A 17018-nucleotide genomic window follows, 5' to 3' on the forward strand; every position below is an offset into this window, starting at 1 on the left:
TCTTTCTATATCTCCAGGACAGATCAGCACTGATTTATCAGGCATCCAGTGTGAACACACAGCACAGAAAGATCAATTGACTAGGACCTATGGGAACTAGATTTTCATCTTATCTCAGTTCCAATTTCATGGAAGCATATCCTAGGGTAGGCTTAGCCAATGGCATCCTAGTAGTGAACCAGTAAGGAAGGTCCATAATCTGCAAAGGAGGGACTTTGAGGATATATAATATTCTGGCTGATTCTCCATGAGAATCAGAGAGCTCAAATGGCATGACAATGTGGAGCTCAACTTGAGTTGCCATGGATATTCAAATAAAGTTGAGATAATGTATGGAGAACTACATAACTGAAGACGGGGGAGAACAAGTTTTATAGTTGACACGTTTTGTCACTTGGTTTGATTTGGAAAAATATTTATGAAGCTGGTGCCAGTTGCCAAATAGCAGGGCCTGGCAGAGAGAAGAATGGAACTAAATTTTTTGAGCATCTGACATGTGCTTGGCAACATACATACAATTGTGAAATGTATCCTCACCAAAACATTTTATGGAGGTACTACTACTTCTGTTTTAGACATGAGTAACTGGAGGTTCAGTAAGGTCATGCAGCCCCCATAATTAGAGGCATAAGATTTGTCTGACTCCAAGTTTTATGATTTCCCAGCACTTCAAGTTGGCTTACAAAGTGACAAGTTCTGAGGAGGCAGATTTTGGGATTTCTCACCTAACAGGCTTGAGTCAGGTCAGGGGTCTACCACCAATAGGTTGTAGGAACTGATGTCAATCCAACAGACTCATTGTTGTCATTGAACCAAATATTTCACCTGCAGCTCTTCCACTACCTCAATATCATGGAGGTATAATCTCTTTTCAGGGATGTTTGAGATTTATTTTTGTCTTATTTATTCTACTGATATATGAACTAAAACCAATATCCAAAATAAAAACTGTTTGTGTTCTATGCCCTTAAGGAAGGTGAAATCTTCTTAGAGAAAAAGTATTCATGAAATTACTAGCAATACCAGATAGGATACAATGACTGTGTGCAGGGGCATGTGTGCATTTGTGTTGTCAACATAGATACAATAGCAGATGTTTTCCGAGGGGTCACCATTTTGGAAGGTGAAGGATATGAAAAGATGAGGTCTGAGTAGCATGAAGAATGTGGAAAAAGTATATGTAAGAATGATGATAGGCAGGACTAGAGCAATTGCTGTCTTTGCTCAGGACCACTGGGATAACTTCCATAGTTCTGTTAACATAAACCAAAAGTTTGGTCCAGGGTTCCAGCTCCTCAGAAAAACAAATGCATGTACACAAGAAAGCATACTATAATTCCCCTAAAACCTCTGCAACCACTTCTCACTTGATTTCTAGTCCTATTTGTTGGAATAAAAAGTTACCATCTCCTCCCCATCTCACAGCTTTGTACCCATTATCTAACAAAACACAGCTAGTCTACCTGCTAGTCTACCTACACTAAGATGCTTAATGGGAAGGAAAGAAAGAGGAGGAAAAATAGAAATGTTCAAATGTTTAGATTTTCTTCGAAGTTAAGGAATAAAGATTCCATTTCCTGTTCTATTTATTTTGAATAAAAGAAACTTAGGGGCAGGCATTTTACCTAATGTTTAAGACACTGGTTAAGGCCACTTGCATTCCACATCATAATACCTGAGTTCAATAATTAGTTCCAGCTACTGACTCCAGCTTCCTGCTCAAGTAATTAATTTCTTCTGTTCACGACTCCCAGCCTGGGCCCTGCCTACCCCTTGCAGTTATGGGCATTTGGAGAATGACACCAGTGAACAGTAGTTTTCTCTTTCAAATAAATTAATTTTTAAAAATAAAAATCAAAACTCGTGTCCAAGTAATGGCATGAATGCATACAAATTGCTTAGTCTGAAATGTAGTAATAGATAATAGCATTCATGATTGAGTAGAATTCCTGCAAAAACTACTTTTTCATTGAATCAGAACTTTCCTATTCATTAACATTTTTGAGTTTAAACACTTGTTTTTATCCCAAAGGCAAAGTTTTAAGAAGTTGAACAATAATATCCCTAGCTGCTTTCTAGCTAAGTATGGATGATGAAAAAAAGTCACACTTCTACCTTCACAACTATTGAAGATAAGTTTTCATGTACAGATAACACAAACCTAGATGAACTATAAAGTCAAAACTTTCCATATGTCTGATCCACAAGGCAAGTAGATCCTTGGAATAATTGTAACCCTGTTACTTAATGGTAACAACATTAAGAGTGTAATCCAGAAGCCCCATGTCTCATCAGCTTATGTATTCAAGAGGTTTCACATTAACAAGTAAACCTGACTTACAAAAGCAAAGAACTTATCTCCTAGATATAATGAGTGTTAAACTTGTGCCATACTTATTTCAGAACTATTTGGGAGGGGTCAGGGCAAATGAGATACATGAAGCTGAAAAATTACATGTACCTCCCCAGGTCCCCATTCTCGCAGATTTAATAGTCTCAGAGGTAATCACCATCCCAAAGCTATTTGTATTCCTTCCTGTCCGTGTTTTTTGGAAAATGTCACCATATATATGTGTATGCATCCAAAAAAATATATTCCAATGTTTCTTGTATTTTAAAACATATATAAGTGGCGGCATATTGCACTTATCCTTTTGCAATCTGCTTTTTTCACTCAACATTTTGTTTTTGAGAATTATCCATGTTGATGTAGAGAGAAAGTTAAACATTATTTCAAACAGTAAAAACATTCCAACTCACCGAGGAAATCTTGAAAAGTCTCCAGGGTATATCATGGATGTCCCAGGAGTATCCTGTACACACTCCATGATCTCCCAGGTCTCCTGACCACCACCATGGCTGCATAGCTGCCTTGGCATCAGGCTCCTCTTCCCCCACTTTCTCAGGGCTGACTCAAAATTCTATAGACAGCTAGGCTGGTAGATCCAAGACCTGTGGATGCAACTGACCTCACTGCTGCCACTCTCAGGGCTAACCAAGCAACTACTCTTGCCCTTGTCCTGTGCTCCTGAGGAGCATACCCAGACCATTGTCTCCAGGTATCAGTGCCCCAGTATTCAACGATCTCAACCAACCAGTAGTGAATGGAAATGAGAATTGATTTATACTAACTGGTTTATCCTTGTTTAACTATTGAAAAGGCTGTGTCTGGGTATTTCTGCTGCATGCTCTCAATCTGAATGAGCTTTCTTAATTTACACAGAGAGCTGTCAACATTCCCATGCCTTACTTCTTCAGGCCCTTCTCCTCTTGACTGAGTCAGACAGGGTTACAAGCTCAAGTTCCAACTGTAAAAATGTTTCTTCATTCTCCTCAAACCTTCCAGCAGCTAGGTTCCTGAGTGAGCCTTTTTTTCTCAAGAACCTTCTGTTTCCACCTAAAATAAATGCTTTGTAACTTTCTACTCTCATCCTTATTGCATATATTTCATATACAGATGCTACTCAACTTACGGCAGGATTACATCTTGATAAACCCATCACAAGTTGAAAATACCATAAGTAGGGGTCGGCACTGTGGCGTAGCGGGTTCAAGCCCTGGCCTGAAGCACTGGCATCCCATATGGGCGCCAGTTCAAGTCCCAGCTGTTCCACTTCTGATCCAGCTCTCTGCTATGGTCTGGGAAAATGGTACAAAATGGGTCCTTGGGTCCATGGGCCCCTGCACCCACATAGGAGACCTGGAAGAAAATGCCGTAAGTAAAATCACATTGAATACACATGACCTACTGAACATCATATCTCAGTGGCATTCTCCTTGACTCGGACCTGTCATTCCTTGCCAGTAATTGCATAACTCAGAATTCTGCACTGTATGTTGCTAGCACAGGAAAACATCAAAATGGAAAACTCAAATTATGGTTTATAACAAATGTTTATCAGTTTTGCACTATCATAGAATTGAAAATGTCAAGTCAAAAATGTAAGTTTAGGCCAGCACTGTGGCTCACTTGGCTAATCCTCCGTCTGAGGCGCCAGCATCCCAGGTTCTAGTCCCGGTTGTTCCTTTTCCAGTCCAGCTCTCTGCTGTGGCCCAGGAGGGCAGTGGAGGATGGCCCAAGTGCTTGGGTCCCTGCACCCGCATGGGAGACCAGAAGAAGCACCTGGCTCCTGGCTTTGGATTGGCGCAGCACCAGCCGTGGTGGTCATTAGGGGAGTGAACCAACAGAAGGAAGACCTTTCTCTCTGTCTCTCTCTCATTGTCTATAACTCTCTCTCTGTCTCTCTCTTACTGTCTAACTCTGCCTGTCAAAAAAAAAAAGGATAAGTTTTACAGTCTTTATTTCCTGTTTGCTTTTTAATTTTTATGTATTTACTCAAAAGGAAGATGGGGGGAGAGAGAGAGAGAGAGGGCACAAGCTAGCACTACATCTGCTGTTTCACTCCCTAAATGGGTGCACTCAATAACACAAGGGTAGCAGACATCCAACTATTTGAGCCATTACTTACTGCCTCCTAGGGTATGTGTTATCTGGAAGATGGGATTAATAGTGGAGTTGAGATGCCTATCCAGGCACTTCAAAATGGGCATCCTATGTGACATATCAACCTCTAAACCAAACAGCTACCACTTTTTTTTCTTTTCTATTTTTACATAAATTCATACATGCAAATAGTTGCTTGGGGAAGTCAGACAGAGAGGAAAAGTACCACTCAATTTCATTCACCAGAAAAAAAAAAGAAAAAAGAAAAAAACTAAATCTCAGCTCTGACTCGGCTAGGACTCCAAATATATTAGAACATATTTGAGATGAGAGTAGGCTCATTATGTGTAGGATACATATGAGGGAAGAAATTACAAAAATTTGGCCCACAATAATCTCATCCTCAATAACACAATTTTCGTCATGGAAGAAGCATGTAGGATCCAGGACGGCAAGCATAAATACTGAGAGTCAATTGCTCTGAATTGTTACTGAAAACATTCTTCTGAAGATAGCAGATTAAATCACTACAAGCCCTGTGTCATTCCCTTCCAATCCTATCTTGTTGCCTGGTTGAACATAGATTTGTTGTTATAAAAGAACTGTTTCAGAATTCATATTCCAGGAATATATGGGAGGGGAGTGTTTTGTGGCATATCAGGTTATGCCACCTCCTGCAATGTTGGCATCCCATATAAGTGTCAGTTCCAGGCCTGGCTGTTCTAGTTCCACTCCAGCTCCCTGCTAATGTGCCTGGGAAAGCAACAAAAAGTGGCCTAATTACCTAGGCCCCTGACACTCCCATGAAAGAACTGAATGGAGTTCCTGGTTCCTGGCTCCTGGCTCTGACCTGGCTGAGCCCTGGCCATTGGTGAGTGAACCAGCAGATCTAAGATCTCTCCTTCTGTCTCTCCCTCTCTCTCTCTGTAACTCTGCTTTTCAAATCAATAAATAAATATTTTCAAAAGGAGTATTTCTGTATTATTGTGTATATTCTCTATTCATTAATATGGTAAGCATTTATAGAATACTTATTATGTACAAAGCCCTAAGCTAGGCACTAATTACAGAAGAAACATGGCTTAGCCAGTATGATTCTGAAGACAAAGCACAATCAAAGCAACAGCTACCAAAACAAAAGGTGGAAGCATCCAGTCATAGCAAAAGTGGAGCTGCCGAAAGCAGGACACATGGCAGGAGCTTCGTGAGATGTACAAGGCGTTTTCCTTGCTGACTTTCTGAAGGGCCAAAGAATGATAACATCTGCTTATTATAACAATGTTTTGAGAAAGTTAGCCAAAGCTTTAGCAAAAAACACCTGGGGAAGCATCATCAAAGGGTCGTTTTCCATATCAACAATGCCCCTGCTCAGCCTTCCCATCAAACAATGGAAATTTTGTGAGGTTTCAAAGAGAAATCAAGAGACGCCCACCTTACACTCCTCCTTTTGACTCCTTATGACTTATTTTTAGAGCCTAATCCTAAACCATCTTTTTTTTTTTTTTTTTTTTTTTTGACAGGCAGAGTGGACAGTGAGAGAGGGAGACAGAGAGAAAGGTCTTCCTTTGCCATTGGTTCACCCTCCAATGGCCGCCGTGGCCGGCGCGCTGCAGCCAGCGCACCACGCTGATCCGAAGGTAGGAGGCAGGTACTTATCCTGGTCTCTCATGGGGTGCAGGGCCCAAGCACTTGGGCCATCCTCCACTGCACTCCCTGGCCACAGCAGAGAGCTGGCCTGGAAGAGGGGCAACCGGGACAGAATCCGGCGCCCTGACCGGGACTAGAACCCGGTGTGCCGGCGCCGCAAGGTGGAGGATTAGCCTAGTGAGCCGTGGCGCCGGCCCTAAACCATCTTTTTAAAATATATTGATTTAATAGGCAGAGTGGCAGAGGCAGAGGGAGAGAGGCAGGGAGAAAAAGAATCCTTCCACCTACCGGTTCACACCCAAAATGGCCAGAATGGCCAGCTGGTGCAGGCTGAATCAGGGACCTGGAACTCCATCTGGGTCTCCCATACGGGAGGCAGCTAATCCCAAAGCTTCTTTAAAGACCACCCATTTTTCTTCAGTTATTAATGTAAAAAAGACTGCACTGGGGTTGGTGCTTTGAAATAGCAAGCTAAGCCGCCACCTACAACACTGGCATGCCATACTGGAGCACTAGTTAGAGTCCCAGCTGTTCTGCTTCAGATCTAGCTCCCTACTAGTGTACCTGGGAAAACAGTGGAAGATGACCTATGTTCTTGGGCCCCTGCTACCCATGGGTCCCACCCATGTGGGAGACCTGTAGCCATTTGGGGGAATGAACCAGCAGATGGAAGTTCTCTGTGTGTGTGTGTGTGTGTGTGTGTGTGTATCTTTCTCTTTGTCATACTTCCTTTCACATAAATAAAGCAAATCTTAACACAAAAAAAGACTGCATTGACATGTTTGAATTCCAGGACCTTCAGTTCTTTAGAGATGGACTAAATGACTGTAAGCATTGCTTACAAAAGTGTTTTCAATGTAGTGGAGTTTATGTTGAGAAATAAAGATATTTTTCTTGTCTTTTAATTCCATATACCCACTTGTATTAATCCTTTCATAGCTTGGATTTTCTGAATGCTGGGGTTGCCTCTTACTTCTATGAATATAGATATTTCATTTAAGTTATATGTACAGTATTTGCTGTGTTGACTTTTGTGAATTTGCATTTAAAGATCTCAATTAGATGAAATTAATATAGTGATACTTACCATAAAAATTAACGTTGAAAATTCAACTTAATTTTATTTTTTTAAAGTCAGTTTTTAATATCAGTTTCTTTTTTAGGTCCAGAGCACCTTAATCAAGGCTTTGAAGAAGAGTAAGAGATAAAAAATGTGTTCAAAATGAAATCATACAATATTATGCAAGGAACTGCTAGCAATCACATGAAAATATACCAAGCTTAGAAAATGCATTGTAAGGCTTCATGTCAGTTCATAGTTAATTTCCTCATTATTGCAACTATGCCTGCTTGTTTCTGAAAGGCAGAGGATGTACTGAGACCCTCAACCTTTGTATTTGCTAATCTGTACATCATCAGTACTTAGCACAGAATTGACTCGGTGTCTGCATCAGGGCAGCACAAACCAGCATGGGGCTGTGGCTGACTTTAATTTGGAATCCTAAGTGAGCCCCCTCAGCAGGATGCATGAGCTCACATCACCTGCCCTTGTCAATCATGTTGCCTTCCCCTCCAATTCTATTTCAGATGAGACTCCCATAGAATTATGGAAATCATGCCAACCTCAGAGGTTGGGAAAATCCATTCTAATCTGAAACCCAAAATGGCCTAAAAGCTTTATCTTTTAAAAATAATCTTGAGAGATGTTAATACTTTTCTCTTTAAAGATACATTTTATAATGAGATAGCTGTGTATGCATAATTAGCTTACAATAAAAATCTTTATTTTTAACAGAGTATGTTTAACCTGTCCCGCAACCCAGGTAAGTAATATGTAGGAAAATGCTCAAAGCAACAGAGCCAATGGGCACTTCAAAGATGTGACGAGTTGGCATCTGTTTGTTAGCTGTGATAACCACCCACTCAGCCCATTTGTTCATGACCTTTTAAGACCCTTATAAGTGTCATGACATTTCTGCAACACACATATCAGTAACTTTGAAAGTAATGAACCAATAAGGGAAACGGCCAGGTAGGACAAGTGATGCTGAGTGTACAATCACCAATTTTACTCAGCAGCTACCCTTCACAGAGCATCCAAAGACAACACAATTCCTCTTTGTTCATCATTATTATCATACATCATGTACATCGGCATTTCTTCATTTTCATTCCCCACTTATTGCCTTATTTTCCTTTAAAACAAAAAGCCACTATTGATTAAATACCCTTTATTTGGCAAGCACTTCATAATACATCACATCAACCTTGGACTTATCCAACACACTGCAAATTTGAATAATGTTGGATTATTTTGAATTATTCTTTCTAAATTTAATTTTATGACCTTAGTTTGAGCAGTGAATCCAATAAGACAGGAAGCTTCAATTCCAGGGGACACCTTCACACAGACCATGATGGGGAGCTGTACAGTAGACATATACAATGTGTTCTTCTGTATACACTGGTTCTGTGAAAGTCTAGAATTTACTAGAAAGATGTCATGAGCCTGCTTCTCACTCCTTCACTCTTTATCTTTGCTAAAATCAAAATCTCTCTTGCTCCAATACCTGGAGCAATGTATTTTTTTCAGATTAATTGGCATATCTACAACTCATAATGAAATGTTTTACCATCTTATTCCATTTTCTGAAGTTCAGAGAAAGTAGGTATACACCTACTTTTAATAATTTCAGAATTTCATGGCATACATTTTTATGTTATTATTTTATTTATTTAATTATTCTTTATTCTAACAACTTCATTTTTAAAAGCAGTTACACAGTTGAGAAAATTTTTAATGCTTGGACCTTTGGGAGTAGGGCAAAAATAAAATAATTCATAAAAAATAGGATATTAATTAGTTTTTAACTTAAAAGCAATGTGCATCGTATTTGTCATATTGCAGTGACAACACAATTATAATTAGATGATGTAGACTATCTAAAGAACATCAAAAGAAAACAAATTACCAAAGATTATCAAAAAAATAGAAAATACTCATAACCTGAAGCACATGTGTTTATTATTTTATAGCTTGTTTTTCAAATACATCAACATACATGATACATTTCCCATGTTCTTTCAACTTATAGAGTATTTCTGTTAACTTTTTAAAGTGTTTATTATATTCCATTGCATCTATACCAAAATATAATTAATGATCTTTTAAGTTGGAGATGTTAAAACATTTTATAATTTGACTGATAGGCTGGCGCTGCGGCTCAATAGCCTAATCCTCCACCTGCGGCGCTGGCACACCAGGTTCTAGTCCCAGTCAGGGTGCCCGATTCTGTCCCGGTTGCCCCTCTTCCAGGCCAGCTCTCTGCTGTGGCCCAGGAGTGCAGCAGAGAATGGCCCAACTCCTTGGGCCCTGCACCCACATGGGAGACCAAGAGAAGCACCTGGTTCCTGGCCGCAGCACACTGGCTGCAGCGGCCATTGGGGGATGAACCAACGAAAAAGGAAGACCTTTCTCTCTGTCTCTCTCTCTCATTGTCCACTCTACCTGTCAAAAAAATTAAAAAAAAATATAATTTGACTGATATACGTAGTATTACAGTGAATATCCTTGTAGCTAAGTCTTTTTTTTTTTAACTTTTATTTAATGAATATAAATTTCCAAAGTACGGCTTATAGATTACAATGGCTTCCCCCCCATAACATCCCTCCTAAGTCTTTAAAAATATTCTTAATTATATCTTATAACAACCTAAAATAATTTTAAAAGTATGAGGAGAATTATAGTTCTGATGCAAATGAAACACAACTCAACCAATGTAATATCTTTCTCTCCTGAACCCATGTCTCAAATTATACTCCTGGCTGGTGCTCCTCAACATTGCTTTTACTTGAAGAAAAGAAAAAATGGTGACCTCAATGCTTCTAGGTTTTGTTTTTGATCATACAGCTTCTTATATATTTATGAATATAAAATCAGGAGTGAATCTATTTGCCATAGCTATCCATGAGTTTTAGCTGTATATCAAGAGTGGTGTTCATTATTCACATTTGTAGAGAAACTAAACGCTTTGTTGATTCTGGGGAGATTTATAAACAGATGAATGTTTTCATAACTGTGATTAATTTTCACACAGAATCTATTAGCTTTTGCATCCTTCTTTTCAAAAACAAGTATTACTAGGGTAGGTATTGCTGTGGTACAGTGGGTTAAACTGTCTCTAGCTACTGTTCTTCCAATTCAGCTTCCTGTTAATGCACCTGAGAAGGCAGCAGATAAAGGGCCAAGTACTTGTGTCTCTGTTATGTACATGGGAGACCCAAGAGATCTAGACTCCTAGCTTTGGTCTGGCCTAGCCCCAGTTGTTGCAGGCATTTGGGGAGTAGATTGGAGACTGGAAGATCTCTCTCTCTCTCTCTCTCTCTCTCTCTCTCCTTCTCCCTTTCCCTCCCCCTCTCTCTTTCCTACTTTGCCTTTCTAAATAAATAAAGAAGTCTTTTTAGACAATCATTATATACAACAAATTTAATGGACTTCCTCCTGGAGTTTAGTTTCTGTTGTGTTTATGTGGGGCTTGGAGCTTCCAGATTCTCCAGTGAACCTAGCACTATGCTAGCAAGAAGCCCATCCAAAGCTGTTACCCTTCTTCAACTTAAAGTCAAAATCAGAAGTTCAAAGCACACCTCAGATTCTGAAGGGGCTGTTGACATTGTTAAAGAATAATAATAATAATTTAAAAAGTAGTTGGAGCTCTTCTGGGCACAAGTTCCAAGTGATTCCTTAGGAGATTGTTCTGAGAGTAATCACTGTCATTGTTGAGTAACGGTTTTCTTGGTGCTGCTTTGGATGGTAACTGCTTGGACGTCATCTCTGTCTCATGGGTAAATAGAAAGCCTCAAGTTGACATCTGTTGCACTATCTTGCAGGATGAAATCAACAAAATTGTTTCTATCAGAAAAAAAATATTGGCCCTTCCTTTGCCTCTTGGTGCTCTGCCTCACCTGCCCCCCAAATCCCGGTCAAGCCCAGTGGGGGCAGCACCCTTCCCAACTCCACACAAGGAAAGAGCGTTTCCTTTATGGGCTCTGTCTCTGTATTATCTCCATGAGCCGCTGGGAAAGCTCTTCTTGAAGTCAAGTGATAAAGTTGCACTTCTGTTTCCAATGGCACACATCCAGCCCGGAGCGAGACTGGCAGCTCCGTGAGAACGCTTCTCAAATGGGTCGCCAAGTCCAGTAGTGCAGCTGGAAAGTGTTTTCTCACTGTTGTGCCCCAGGCCTGCGGTTAGTTTCAAATTCCTGTGAATGTGACTGAAAAATGTTTGCGTTTTAGCCACAATCACTAACAAATTATGCTCAGCTATTCAACGCACGGAGCAAAAGAGAGCCTGACCCCATTATCAAAACTCAAACCCAGATGGTGAGGAGTCCCAGCCTAATGAGGGCCTCTCAGTCATTTCAAACACATTTCTTGTCAATCATGCCACATCGCATATGGGATCTCCTTTCAAAGGCACCACAGTTTGAGGATTCAGATGCCTTCCAGAGCAAAGCAATGCCTTCTTCCTAAAATTACTCATTTTAAGGAACTTTAAGAACGTTTCCTCCTTCCTGCCTCCTCTTCCTCCCTCCCGTCACCAAGAAAAAAGATTCTAGCCCGTCTAAGCTAGACAACTTTATCAGACTCAAATCTCAAAATGGCCCAGACAGAAAGTCTGAACTACATTTTTGGCTCACTGCTCAGGGTGGGAAAAACAACAACAATAACAAAAACAAACAAACAAAAAGAATTCTGAAGAGGAGGATATCAAAAAGCTTTATCGAATGGTCTTCTGAATTAAGAATACATTTCTCAGAAACTGGAAGTCCAGAGTCCTAGTCTCACTCTGGTTGCAATAGTGAGTTGCAAAGAAAACCACGCCACTGTCTGCACCCTCACAACAGTAAAAAGAGCACGTCCTGCTTCGCCACCCTTCCAGGTGAGATTCAGTACCGTGCCTTCTGCCGAGAGGTGTGGCCTCACAGGCCTGAGTCTGTGTTTGTTCCTCCCTGATTTGGTTATTTCTTTGCTCTCCAAGCACCAAAGCCTGACCTTCTCCCTCTTTGCTTTCTCGCTTGTCTCTGTCCTCTGAGCACGAAGCGTCACCCCTGATGTTGGCTCTGGCACCTCTAGCAGGCCCCCACACCCTGCCTGCGTGCATTCTCTCCCCAGAGAGACAGCCACAGCTGTGCATCCTGCGAAAGCACTGAGCTGCTCTCTGCCTGGGAAGAAGAAACCCAGCGTCAATCATGACCTTAATTGTCCGTGGGGGAGATTTGCAAAGATGGGAATGAGTAACATGGAAGGCCAAGGCCAGTGTGCTGAGGAACATTCAACCACCCGATCGAGAAGTTCTGAAAACTTGTCATTTCTGTTGCTGTTGCTGAGGAATCCGAGGGTTTTCGAGTAAAACAAAAGACCAGGGGTGTGAGGACTGAACTCCATTTTCTGTGTGAGTCTGCCTAAAGAAAAGGATAAACAGAACCTTTCACTGATAGGCATATTTTAGAGTTCAAGTGTGACATGACGGGTCCAAAATAGATTCCACATGATTGGAGTGGATCCAGAATCCCAGTCCCTGAATAGCAATCAGCGTTGGAAGCTAAGAGCCGGCATCCACTATCATCACATAAAACATGGAAGAAATGGCAAATCCTACACAGCTGTTAGTGAGTAAGGACAATCCATCCACAGGGCTTTAGGCTATGGGCACATTTTCTTAAATTACTCAGCTTAGTTTAAATAGAGGGCCTTTTTGACTTTTTACATGTCTCTTAATGAATACCCAGAACTTTACAACTTTCTTTTCACAAATTTTTCTTTCAAAGAAGGAAAGTTACACTCTTCGCAATACTCAATCCAGGCAGAACTTATGACCCGAGGGCTCCGTGCCTCTTTATTTTCATGGAGAGCTCCTCAGAATTTGAAGTCACCCAGGATCCCAAACATCTCAGAAGATCCAGGCTGGGAGTCCAGGGTCTGATAACCTCAGCATGCAGGAAACTTTCGTGATCAAGGTATAGGCTGTGCTACTGAGGCAGAACTTGTGGGGAGCAACCCGGACTAGACTAAGTTACTGGAATTAAGACTTATTCTATGCATCTGCTCTCCCACAATATGGCGCTGAGAAGGGAGAAACAGCTTCTACGCAGCTGCCTCCAGTTCAACCAATAAACTGTAGGACCTGCTCCTGATTGGAGGAGAGCAGCGTACTCGGCGTGTGGGTAGCAGAGTTGGGATTGGCGGAAAAGGACTATAAAGGAGGAGAGAGACAACATGCACCAGGAACATCTAGGGGGAACATCTATCTGAAGGAACACCTGTGCAGCCCCCGAGAGAGCCGGCCGGCGGTGTGCCGCTCCCCCGTGGAAGTGGGGAAAGTGGCTAGGAGGAACCGCCCTTCCACGGAGGTGGAAGGGATGGTAGCCAACCCGGGAAGAACCAGCAGCAAACCCGGGGAGGGCCGAGCAGACGAAAGAACAGCGCAGGGTCCTGTGTCGTTCCTCCATGAAGACGGGGAGCGACAGAACTGACCCTCTGTGACAAGTCACAGAGATAGTAAAAGAGGGGAGAGGAGATCGGATGGGTAAGAAAAAGAAGAGGAAGGGGAAATAGGGGTAGTCAGATAGCTATAGAAGTCCATGAGCCCAGATGTTCACTTTTCTATGGATTGGCAACTATTTTCCTTTAGAATAGTCACCAGAAAGCCTTCAAGGTCAAGTCCTCCCCATTTGGCTAATGCTTAGCACATTTAAGAATGTTTTAAAACTTCCATAATTTGAGTCAGCTATAAGTCACTTTCCAGTTAACCTAAAGAGAACTGTTGCTAAAAGTATCTCTGTGAGATATTGATAATCAATGAACACTCCCTCCGGCCTTTTATTCCTGACCCATAATACTGTGAAAGAAGAAAAAATGACAGCAAACAGAGAAGTGAGCATGTACAGAGGAACAGCTGGTGCAGCATGTGTTATACCTGGGCTCGAGCTTGTGCAGCAAGTCAGCATCCTGCCTCAAACCAGAGTGTCAGAAGTGATCTCATGCATTTCCCCTTTCTCTTGTATTCCCTCCCTTAGTTAGATGTCCCCATAAGTACTTGAAATTCTGTGACTCTTACTTTGGTACATCATGGATTTTTTGGTTGTTTGCTTCCAGATCCTTTTCTTTGGTTATATGAATAGGAATTGTCCTTTGATAACTGAGGAAGAAATCAAAGCAGAGGTCAGCAGGTGAGAATTCTTATAGACTATCATTCCAAGGGAGTGAAAAAGATATAGAAAACAGTGACAAAGCTCCTTCTTTCCTTGTGTCATGGTATGACCAGTGCAAATCTTTTTTTAAGATTTACTCATTTATTCTGAAAGACACAGTTAAAGAGAGAGAGCAAGACACACACAGAGAAATTTTTCCATCCACTGGTTCACTCCTCAGTTGGCTACAATGGCCAGTGCTGAGCCAGGCTGAAGCCAGGAGCCAGGAGATTCATCCAGTCTCCCACATAGGTGGCAGGGGTCCAGACTCTTGGGCCATCTCCCAAGTTGCTTGTCCCAGGCCACCAGCAGATAGCTGAATCAGAAGTGGAGTTCATATGGGATGCTGGTGTCACAGGCAGTGGCTTTACCCATTATGCCACATGCTGGCCCTTGAAAATCTTAACTACACAAATAAACAGTGCTTCTGGAAACATTTCTGGTCACTATGGAGTTTTGCTTTTCTTTGCTATACTTTGCAGCACACTAAAGTACTGTAGTTTGTTTAAATACAGGCCTGTGATGGCCTGCTAGAGTTTAATTACTACGGTTACGAACAAAGCTTTAGTTAGTGTATTGCAAAGCATCAATTCACAGTTTTCAAAAATACCATGAAATTACATAATCATAAAGCTTAGAGCTCAAAGCAACCTTATGGATCATCTGGTCTTGTCTATGCCTTCAGAGAAATCAGGTATTATTATTTAGATTTGATAAATAAAGCACCTGAACTTCAAAAATTCAAAGGCAAATTGTCTTGCACAACTTACTCCGACTAGCTCAGGGGATTTGACCTCTTGTCTTTTGTGGCTAGTACAATATTTTGAATGAAATGAAAATCCAACCAGCCTTAAATCCATGGAGACTGAAAGCAGATTAGCAGCTTCCAGGGCAAGGGAGTGGGGGCCTGAGGGAGTGACTGCTTGAAGGATACAGGGCTGTCTTTAAGGGTGAAAGTGATTTTCTCAAAGTAGATAACATTGTGAATGTGCTGAGTCATTCACTTTAAATGGTTAAAATGGTATGATTTATGTTATGTGAATTTTACCCAGTTAAAAACAAAATGCAGAACAAGGCATTGCAGTTAATCCTTCACCTTTGTATCTTCTCGACTGCTCGTCATGGTCTTTCAGGTCAGCCTTTGTGCCTGATAGCCCTGAAATACCTGGCACCATCCTTAATAAACTCTACGGACCACTCCCCTTGAAAAAGGATCAAACTATCCTTAATAATAAGGATCATTACAAATAGAAAAATTCTCTTTATCAATGGGTTTATGAAATTTTCATACCTGTTTCATGGGCAGGGAGGGAGTCTAGCTTATCTTACTTGACTATTGAGTCAGACAGGATTTTTCTGAGACCAGAATAGAACTAGTTAACTTCTTACGAGATAAACAAGGACATGTTTTAGTCAATGATATGTCTCAGTGGCACCAGGCAAAGTATCCTGCTTAAGATCATTTTTAATATTTATGGAGGGATTGAGGGATGAATCTCCTGGGACATCCAGGAAGTGAAAGAAGGTAGTCACTCTCAAGAGTAGAATGTTCAACCTGGACAATAAAACCTCAAGATTCAAGATCCTAGATCTACAAGGTCTTTAAGACCCTGCTCACAAGGTTGGTACTGTATTAGCCCCATGGCACTTAACACCCCTCCACCAGAGAAATGGAGAGGTGCCATCTCAGCCCCCATATTATCAATTCCATCTCAGAGAGTAGAGAAATAAATGCATCTGTTCTTTTATTGTTCACACATCCCTCACTAATGTTAATCCTTTCATGAAAACTCTGTCTCCCAATTGTAAGCTATTAATTGAAAAGAAAAAAGTCAATGGAAAAAGATATAATTGGAATACCATAAAATTTGTCTTTCTGTGATGGGCTTATTTTACTTAGCATAATATTGTCAAGGTTCATTATATTACTGAATATGGCAAGATTTCCTTTTCTTAAGGCTGAAAATATGATATATATATATATATATGCAAAATCCATTTTATCCATGTATATTATCTGTATATATAAATGTATTTATTCTTTTTCTATATTTTTATCTGCTAATCCTTTGGTAGACATTTAGATTGCTGCCATGTCTTGGCTGCTGTGACTAACAACATTTAAAAGAAAAGAGGGACCAGTGTTTGGCCTAGTCCTTAAGATTCCTGTAACCCACTGGAGGACATCATGTTGAGTGAGATACATTGATACATAAAGAGAAATACTGATGTTTTCCTTTGTATATGGAGGCTAAGATTAAAAAAAAAAGAATTAAAGAAAATCCTGTGTGTGTCTTTATTGTTGCAAATAATGGTTTTGTCAAACTTTGTTTTATATCTTTGTCAAACCACTGGTTAAAAATCATATGCTACTATAGCTTACTAATCTACAATCATTTTAAAAGTTACTACATATGAGAGAAATGAACCTCTTTTCATTTTATTATTGCCTATATGTCTGATGAACTGTGGTGTTTTTATGTTTTACTTGTTGAATTGTTTTTAAAAATTTTTATTAATATAAAATGAATAGACTTCCTTCATTTCATATGTACAATTATAAGAAGACAACTTTCCTCTATCCCTCTCTCAATTCCCCCAAGATTTATTTATTTATTTGGAAGGCAGAGTTACCAAGAGAGAAGAGGAGACAGCGAGAAAGACAGGGTATCATCTT

At 40.6% G+C, this 17018-nt stretch overlaps 1 long non-coding RNA gene across 2 annotated transcripts in view; it reads right to left on the reverse strand.

The window, feature by feature from the left end:
• Positions 1-11227: 11227 nt before the first annotated feature.
• LOC138844334 (uncharacterized) overlaps positions 11228-17018 on the reverse strand; it is a 41390-nt gene continuing 35599 nt past the window's right edge. For both annotated transcript variants that reach the window (XR_011380015.1, XR_011380016.1), the window contains exons 2-3: positions 14209-14289; positions 11228-11362 (exon numbers count right to left, since the gene is read on the reverse strand). This is a non-coding gene — a long non-coding RNA (uncharacterized lncRNA). The remainder of the gene's footprint in view (positions 11363-14208; positions 14290-17018) is intronic.

The sequence above is a fragment of the Oryctolagus cuniculus genome, chromosome 1, assembly GCF_964237555.1.
Source record: "Oryctolagus cuniculus chromosome 1, mOryCun1.1, whole genome shotgun sequence".
Classification (NCBI taxonomy): domain Eukaryota; kingdom Metazoa; phylum Chordata; class Mammalia; order Lagomorpha; family Leporidae; genus Oryctolagus; species Oryctolagus cuniculus.